Source organism: Neovison vison, chromosome X (genome assembly GCF_020171115.1).
Source record: "Neovison vison isolate M4711 chromosome X, ASM_NN_V1, whole genome shotgun sequence".
Lineage (NCBI taxonomy): Eukaryota > Metazoa > Chordata > Mammalia > Carnivora > Mustelidae > Neogale > Neogale vison.
In genome coordinates, this window is record NC_058105.1 from 68,644,618 (window position 1) to 68,652,640 (window position 8,023).

Sequence of the window (8,023 nt, forward strand, 5' to 3'; positions counted from 1 at the left end):
ATCGAAAACAAAAGAAAAATTGGGGAGTCCACAAATATTTGGAAATTAAATGATACATTTCTAAATTACCCATGAGTCAAAGAAGAAATCACAAGCAAATTTTTTTCACAAGCAAAATTAATAAAAAGTACTATGAACTGAATTATAATACAATCACAGTATCAAATGTATGAGACAAGAGGACAACACCAAAAATGGTGGAATAGGGAGCTCCTAGAATCCATCCCTCCACTGAAATTATTAAAGTGGCAAAAAAAAAAAAAAGTAAGAATCATCTTTTAGAACTCTAGAACCTAATCAGAAACTTACTACTATCAGGGCAGTGCTCAAAGAAGAAAGGGGCTGTAAATTTTGTCAGTTAAAGAAATCTTATCAGGTCACTACCCGACAACAAAGATAATGGCAGGAGACTTTAGTGACCACATATGACAAGGAATATAGTCTGCAAAAACAGTTTAGACTTCATACAAGTGGACTATCATTAAACAAGTGGATGACTGCACCCCCACAATAAGCAACAACACAAACCCTGGTGACGGGGGAAATACTCTGATTTCCAGAGCCACCATACGACAAAATTCAAAGCGTGCCTATTTATCAAGGCAAATTTTCACTAAAAAATTATTAGGCATATAAACAAACAAGTAGGTATGACCCATTCACAGAAAGAAAGAAGTTAGCAGAAAGTGTCCCCAAAGAAGGCCAAACATTAGACTTTATAAAAAAAATCAACTTTCATAAATATGCCAAAGAGCTAACAGAAACCAGGAACAAAAACTAAAGAAAACCAGAAGAACAGAAGATCAATAAACAGAAAACAACAATAAAGAAACAGAAGTTATAAAAAGGAACCAAATACAAATTCTGAAACTGAAAAGCACAGTAACTGAAATGAAAAATTCCCTGGATTTTAGAGGGGTTCAACATAAAATTTCAATAGGCTGAAGAAAGAATAAATGACCATGAAGATAGTTAAATTAAGATTACCTAGTATAAGAAATGGAAAAAGAAAAAACTGAAGAAAAATTAAGACTCTAAGAGACAACACCAAGCGTAGCAACATATGCAAAATGAGAGGTCCAGAACAAAATGAGAGTCATAAAGAATTTAACAGTAACCAATCTACATAACTTAAAAAATTCAATGAACCCCAAAGAGAATAAACTCAAAGATATCCCAAATAGAAATTCCCCAAAAGAATCCTACAATCAAGAAAAGAGAAGCAACCCATCATCAGAGATCATGGAGGCCAGAAGGCCATGCAATGACATATTTAAAGTGCCAAAAGAAAAAAGCTATCAACCAACAATTCTGTATCTGATAAAAAACGTCTTTCAAAAATAAAGGAAAGAGATCAGCTTATGGCATGACAGTATGAGGAGCTCCAGTGACCTGCTGCTCCCCACTGAAACTGATGAAAACTGTTTTGTTTTGCTTTGAAAGCCATTTAAAGCCTCTGGAAACTGATCTAAGGATAAACAGCAAATGAAGAAACACATATTCAAGAACGACTTCAAAAATTCACTAAGAAAGATGAGTCTGATTTGAACAAATACCTCCCTCTCTCATCTCAGCTCAAGAAAGCAGAATCTCCATTCCAGGTTCCTGCAACCAAGAATACAGGGCTCCCTTTCTGCCCCTCCCCCAGGTCCAGAGTTCAGAGTGCTTTCTTCCCAGGAAGAACTGTTTTTGGTTTTTTTTTTAAAGATTTTATTTATTTATTTGACAGAGATCACAAGTAGGCAGAGAAGCAGGCAGAGAGAGAGAAAGAAGCAGGCTCCCTGCTGAGTGAGCAGAGAGCCTGATGTGGGACTCCATCCGAGGATCCTGAGATCATGACCTGAGCCCAAGGCAGCGGCTTAACCCACTGAGCCACCCAGGCGCCCCGAATAACTGTTTCTCATCCAGCCCCTAGCTGCCTATTAATAGCGTTGAGTCCTGGGCAAGTGTGGTTGAGAGGTAGGGGTTCTAGCCCTTCCAGCCTCCACTGGTGGAATCTATACTTTATTGGGTATGGAGCATGGAAAAGACCCAGAATCTTATCATCCCTGCCTGGGTTGTGAGGAGAGAAAAGCAAACCCAGATGACCTCTGGCTACACCATACACCCCTGAGAGTATTGTCACTCAGAGTGAAACTTGCTGTTGTTCCTACCCCACCTCCAGAGACCTGACTCAAGCAGACATTAAAACAGAAAGCTCTTGGGCGCCTGGGTGGCTCAGTGGGTTAAGCCACTGCCTTCGGCTCAGGTCATGATCTCAGGGTCCTGGGATCGAGGCCCGCATCGGGCTCTCTGCTCAGCAGGGAGCCTGCTTCCTCCTCTCTCTCTCTGCCTGCCTCTCTGCCTGCTTGTGATCTCTCTCTGTCAAATAAATAAATAAAATCTTAAAAAAAAAAAAAAAAAAACAGAAAGCTCTTAATTTCTTCCCAAAGGGACTGACTGCATTTACAAGAGTATGGAGAAGGTCAAGCCTTAAGGAGTCCTAAAAAGAAAATGAGGTTGTAGCAAAAGCCCACTAGCAGATTCAAAATATAAAGGCTAAACACTACGTAGGTAAACTAGCTTGCAGGGGAGAGCAGGGGGCTGAAACAACTGGAAGGAGCCCTTCTAGGGTCAAAATAAGTATCAAACACTATCCTCAAAAACTAGTTCAAAGGACCCGTATTTTGATGGGATTAACTTTTAAAAGTAGTTTATGCCCCCAGGCATTATGGAAAAGAAGTGAACAATTAGCTCCCAGCAAGCTGATCTCTGGGCTGCTGGGTGTGGTAAGGGAAAGACGGCCCTAACAAAACCAGTCATCCCAGGGTGATTGTGGGCATATTCAAATTGCCCCTCCCTATGGACCACCTCTGAGGACTAACTTGTGGGAAAGAAGACTACAATGAGATACAACTTCACATCCACTAGGATGGCTAGAATTGGATGAAGTCAAATGACAAAGGTTGGTGAGAATGCAGACAAGTTAGAGCCCTCATACGCTGTTGCTGTCAATGTAAAATGGTTGCCACCACTTTGGAAAAGAGTTGGGCAGTTTCTCAAAAAATTAAACATAGCTACCGTAAGACCCAGCAAAAACACTCTAAAGTTTACACATAGAGAAATGAAAACATGCCTACAAAGAAATTTGTACATGAATATTTTAGCTGAATTATTCTTAATAGCCTAAAGGTGGAAACAACCTAAATGCCCATCAATGAATAAATGCATAAACAAAATGTGGTATATCCATAATGTGTAACACTCACCAGCCACAAACAGAATGAAGTACTGATACATGCTACAACATGGATGAACGTTGGAGCACTATGCTAAGTAAAAGAAGCCAATCACAACAGACCACATACTATATTATTCCATTCATAGAGAATGTTCAAAACTGGGACATCTATAGAGACAAAAAGTAGATTAATGATTACCTAGGGCTGGGGAGATAGGACTCAAGGGGATATGGGTCCATGCTAAAAAGTGCATGACTTCCTGAGGAGATGAAAATATTCTAAAATGACTGCAGTGACAGCTGTACATAGATTAAAAACCACTGAACTATACACTTTAAACGGTTAACTGTATGGTGTGTGAATTATATTTCTGTCAAAAGAACTGAAAGGAGAAATTAAGGCATTTCCAGATAAAGAAAACAAGAGGGATTTTGTTGCTAATAGACCTACCCTAAAAGAACTGCCAAAGGGTCTTCTTCAGGCTAAAATGGAAAGATAATAGAAAGTAATATGAAATAGGAAATAATAGAAAGTATTTGAAGAAATAAAGAACACAGGTAAAGATACTATACAGATAACTATAAAAGCCAGTACCAGTCCTATTTTGTTTTTGGTTTGCAACTCCTTTTTTTTTTTTTTTTTTTTTCACATGGCCTACAAAGAAATGGACAAGCTGATCCTAAAATTCATATGGAATTGCAAGGGGCCCACAAAGCCAAAACAATCTTGAAAAAGAACAAAACTGGAGGAGCGAAACTTTGCAATTTTAAAACTTACTACAATCTAGAGTAATCAAAATAGTGTGGTACTAGCAAAAGCACAGATATAGAGACAAATGGAATAAATCTGAAAGAACTTAAATAAACCTATACATCTGTGGCTAACTGATTTCAACAAGGGTGCCAACACCATTCAATAGGGAATGCACAGTCTCTTCAACATACGATGCTGGGACAACTGGCTATATGCATGTAAAAGAATGCAGCTGGACCTCACACCATATACAAAAATTAACTCAAAATGGATCAATGACATAAATAAAGAGCTAAAACCATAAAACACTTAGAAGAATACACAGAGATAAATCTTCATGACTTCGGATTTAACAAAAAAATTCTTAGATTTGACACCAAAAGCACAAGCATCAAAAGAAATAGACAAACTGGACTTCAAATTTAAAAAAAAAAATTGTACAGCAAACCAAAGGACATTATAAAGAATGAAAAATACCTACAGAATGGAAAAAAAACTTCCAAACCATATATATAACAGTTCAGAATATATAAAGAATTTTTACAACTCAGCAACAAATATACCCAAATTAAAAAATGGACAAAGGACCTGAACAGACATTTCTGCAAAGAAAATATACAAAGGGTTAACAAGTACATGAAAACATGCCCCAAATCATTCTTTAGGAAAATGCAAATCTAACCCATGACATAATTCAAACATACTAAAATGATTTTAATTTTCTTAGAAAAAACAAAACAAAGGAAGCACAGTAATTCTACGTTTAACCTACAGAGAAATCGCAAAATCATGCTGCACCATTTTATACCCCAAAAGCAATGTACAAGGGTTCCGATTTTTCTACTTCCTTACCAACACTTATTTCCTGTTTTTTTTTTCTTTTAATTAGATTCTGCCTTCAACTTAGAAGAAACTTCAAACGGCCCCGTTACTGTAATCCAGATAAGAGGCACTTAAAAATTATTTTATTGACTTTTCTTTAAAAAAAATTCTCTTCAAAACTTTTTTAAAAAATAACCCATCTTAGAAGTAGTTCACATGTCACAAAAGTTTAAGAAATGCATGGGAAATATAATCACTGTTTAAATAATGGTTACCTCTGCGGATGAAGGAAGAAGAGAGATGACTCCAGGAATGGGTACACAGAGAACTTCAACTATCACAGTAATGTATTATTTTTTTGTTTAGATGATGAAAACAGAGGTTCACTGTTTTTTGTTTTGTTTTTGGGGGGGCATCTCTTGTGTTATTCTTTACATGTCTGTATATCCCAAGTACTTATTTCATAACATATGTGGAAACTCCCCCCCAAAAAAAGGACAAAAAAAAGTTAATCTTACATTCTCTCATCACCCCTCCCACCAAAGACACAGGAATATATTAGGCATCTGCGCTTACTTTTCTCACATAACAATCTAACATACGCTAGATCAAAAAGTGTGTAAAGAGGTAAATCTGTTTCTACAGCTGCAAAATATTTCATAACACGAAGGTCCCACAATTTATTCCAACAATCTATAGATGGCTATACAGATTGTTTCCAGTTACTCATCATAAAAACAAAGCTGCACATTTTTTACTGTCTTCCCCAAACATGTTACGCTTAATATAAATTTATTTTCATCAACAGATCTGAACACGGAATATCTACTTCTTTTCCTACTCAGTGAGAAATCAAGGTAATAATCCACGAAATAATTTAACAATTCCCCCCAAAGATTACCTGTACACCGACGCACACACCTACGTCTGACATAACATGTGCTTCTGGAACAAATGTTAAAATGCCCAGAAGTTCTCATCTGAAGCATAAGGGGCATTTAAAAATTTTTTTTTTAAATCTAGCCCATGAGTATGTTACAAACTGAGTATCAAAACCACAACGTCTGCACGCGAAATACAGTACGAAGAAAGTAAGAGAACGTAGGTCCAAGAAGTTAGGCTGCTCCTGAAAGCCCTCTGGGGACACAAAATCTTTCATTTTAAGCCCACGTGGTGTCAATAAAAACCCATTTAAATGAGGAAAAAATGAGAGGAAAACGGCCCAGAATCCCTCCTACGAGCTAATACCCACAACCGTCTAGCTTTTTCAGTGGTGGTAAGGTGACTAAAGAAAGAGAAATTACTCTCCGATATTTTATAGCGAGGCGGGAGAGAAAAATGAGAAACAGGCCGGCTCCTCCCCCCACTTAGGCAGGCCACGCGATCCTGAAATGTGTAGCCTTACTAACGAACACTTTTCCAGCTGACGTGAAGCTCAGCACTCACCACAAAACAAAAGTTGGCGAGCTTCTGTATTTTCCCCAGATTTGCTCTTTGGCTGCTTTCCACACCTAATAGGCCAGCAGTACTTTTCCTCAGCACGCACGCCGCCATCTTAAGTCTTAGTTGAGCTCTAGGGGATAAAAGCCTGGAGCAGGCGTCACAGCCAAATAGGTCCGCGCCTAACCGCGGTGCACTGCCGAAATGGCTCCGCCCGCAACGTGATCCGGCTTCCCGGCGGCCCTACCCCCAGTTTTCCAGAGCGCCTGCGTATTCTCTTACGGCCTTTATCTTCGTCGAAATTGCCTCGTCCTTCCTCCTTTTCTTTCTTCCTTTTTCTTTTTCTATTCCAAATTTCTTTTGCCTTTGCTTCCACTCCTTTCTTCTTTCTACATTATAGATCTCTCTCGTTCTCAACTTTCAGTTACCTCACAGGTGTACGGCATTTTATGACAAAACTGCCTTTCTGTAATTTTGCCAAATTATTGTAATACTATAAGGTAAGCTGGGGACTGATTTTCCCAATTTTATAAATGAGGAAACTAAGGCCCAGAAGAGGTAAACCAATTTTCCAAAAGCTGTAACAGCTAATAAGTGTAACAGCTAGTAAGTGCTAATAAGAGTGGACAGAACCTTACTTTTTTTTGCGCCGTGCTGCTAGAGATCAAAGTCTACTTCATCCAACTAATGAAAAATTGGAAAACTAAAGACAGAAATAGGAAGGGTTAGGCCTAAATTCATACAGTGAGTCAGTAACAAAACTGGATTCAAAACAAGTTGCTTCCTTGTTTAATTCTGTAACAGTAAGCATCTTCATAAGGGGTTTGGGACGCTGTTCTCAAGCCCAAAGCGCCTTTCTCTTCGTTTGAGCTCAGCCCTGACTCTTTTTAAAAGCCTGTATATTTATCAAAAACGTTTATCTTTTCCTGGGTCTCTCCATGACGAAAAATACACTAGCTAGATGCGAGCCCCCAAAACACGTTTAAAAAACAAGGCTGAAACTTCTTTGTGAAGCATTGTGCATGAAAGGTGTGAGAGATTAGTGTGAGGGAAGGTTTGTGCTGCATAAAGTATGGGAAAGACAATAAAGCGGTCCTGATCCCTTTCCAAAGTTTGGTTTCTCTCTCCATTCTAATGTCACCTCTAGCTTTGTACAAGAACCCAGCATGGAATATGCTTATTCTACTTCTTTTTTTTTTAAGATTTTACTTATTTATTTGACAGAGATCACAAGTAGGCAGAGAGGCAGGTGGGGGGGGCAGGCTCCCTGCTGAGCAGAGAGCACCATAGGGGGGACCCTGAGATCATGTCCTGAGCCGAAGGCAGAGGCTTTAACCCACTGAGCCACCCAGGCGCCCCATACTTGAAGTTTGCATCATTACTTTTTCTTTATTTTGATCATTGTCACCTTCAAATAAAGGTTAATCATAGAGAATTGTGTAAACTTCTCTGCCTTGATTTATGACCATTCTTGTGTAAAACACTATATGGACCCAGTCTGTGTTGTCAGTAATCTGTGTAGTGAGATGAAGAGGTCTTAGTTTAAGCTTGAGGTGTGTCATTGCCTGGGGTTTAGACAAGTGTGAGCACATCTAGGAAACTGATAGGGCAGACACCACAAGTCAGTTGCAGAAGGAACTTCTGGCATCTTGAGAAATAAGTTATCTAAGAGAGGAGGGAGTCAGGCAAACAACCTAGAGTAAATGGAGAATCAATCCTGAGTATTGCAGATGATTTGGTTGTACTACCAAGTGTATTTATTTTGAGCTAAGTACACATCTCTCTAC

General features: G+C 38.7%; 1 long non-coding RNA gene across 1 annotated transcript in view; it reads right to left on the bottom strand.

Moving 5' to 3' along the window:
* LOC122897646 overlaps positions 1 to 6,401 on the bottom strand; it is a 29,673-nt gene extending 23,272 nt beyond the window's left edge. The window contains exon 1 of the long non-coding RNA XR_006382580.1: positions 6,243 to 6,401. This is a non-coding gene — a long non-coding RNA (uncharacterized LOC122897646). The remainder of the gene's footprint in view (positions 1 to 6,242) is intronic.
* Between the last annotated feature and the right edge of the window lie 1,622 nt (positions 6,402 to 8,023).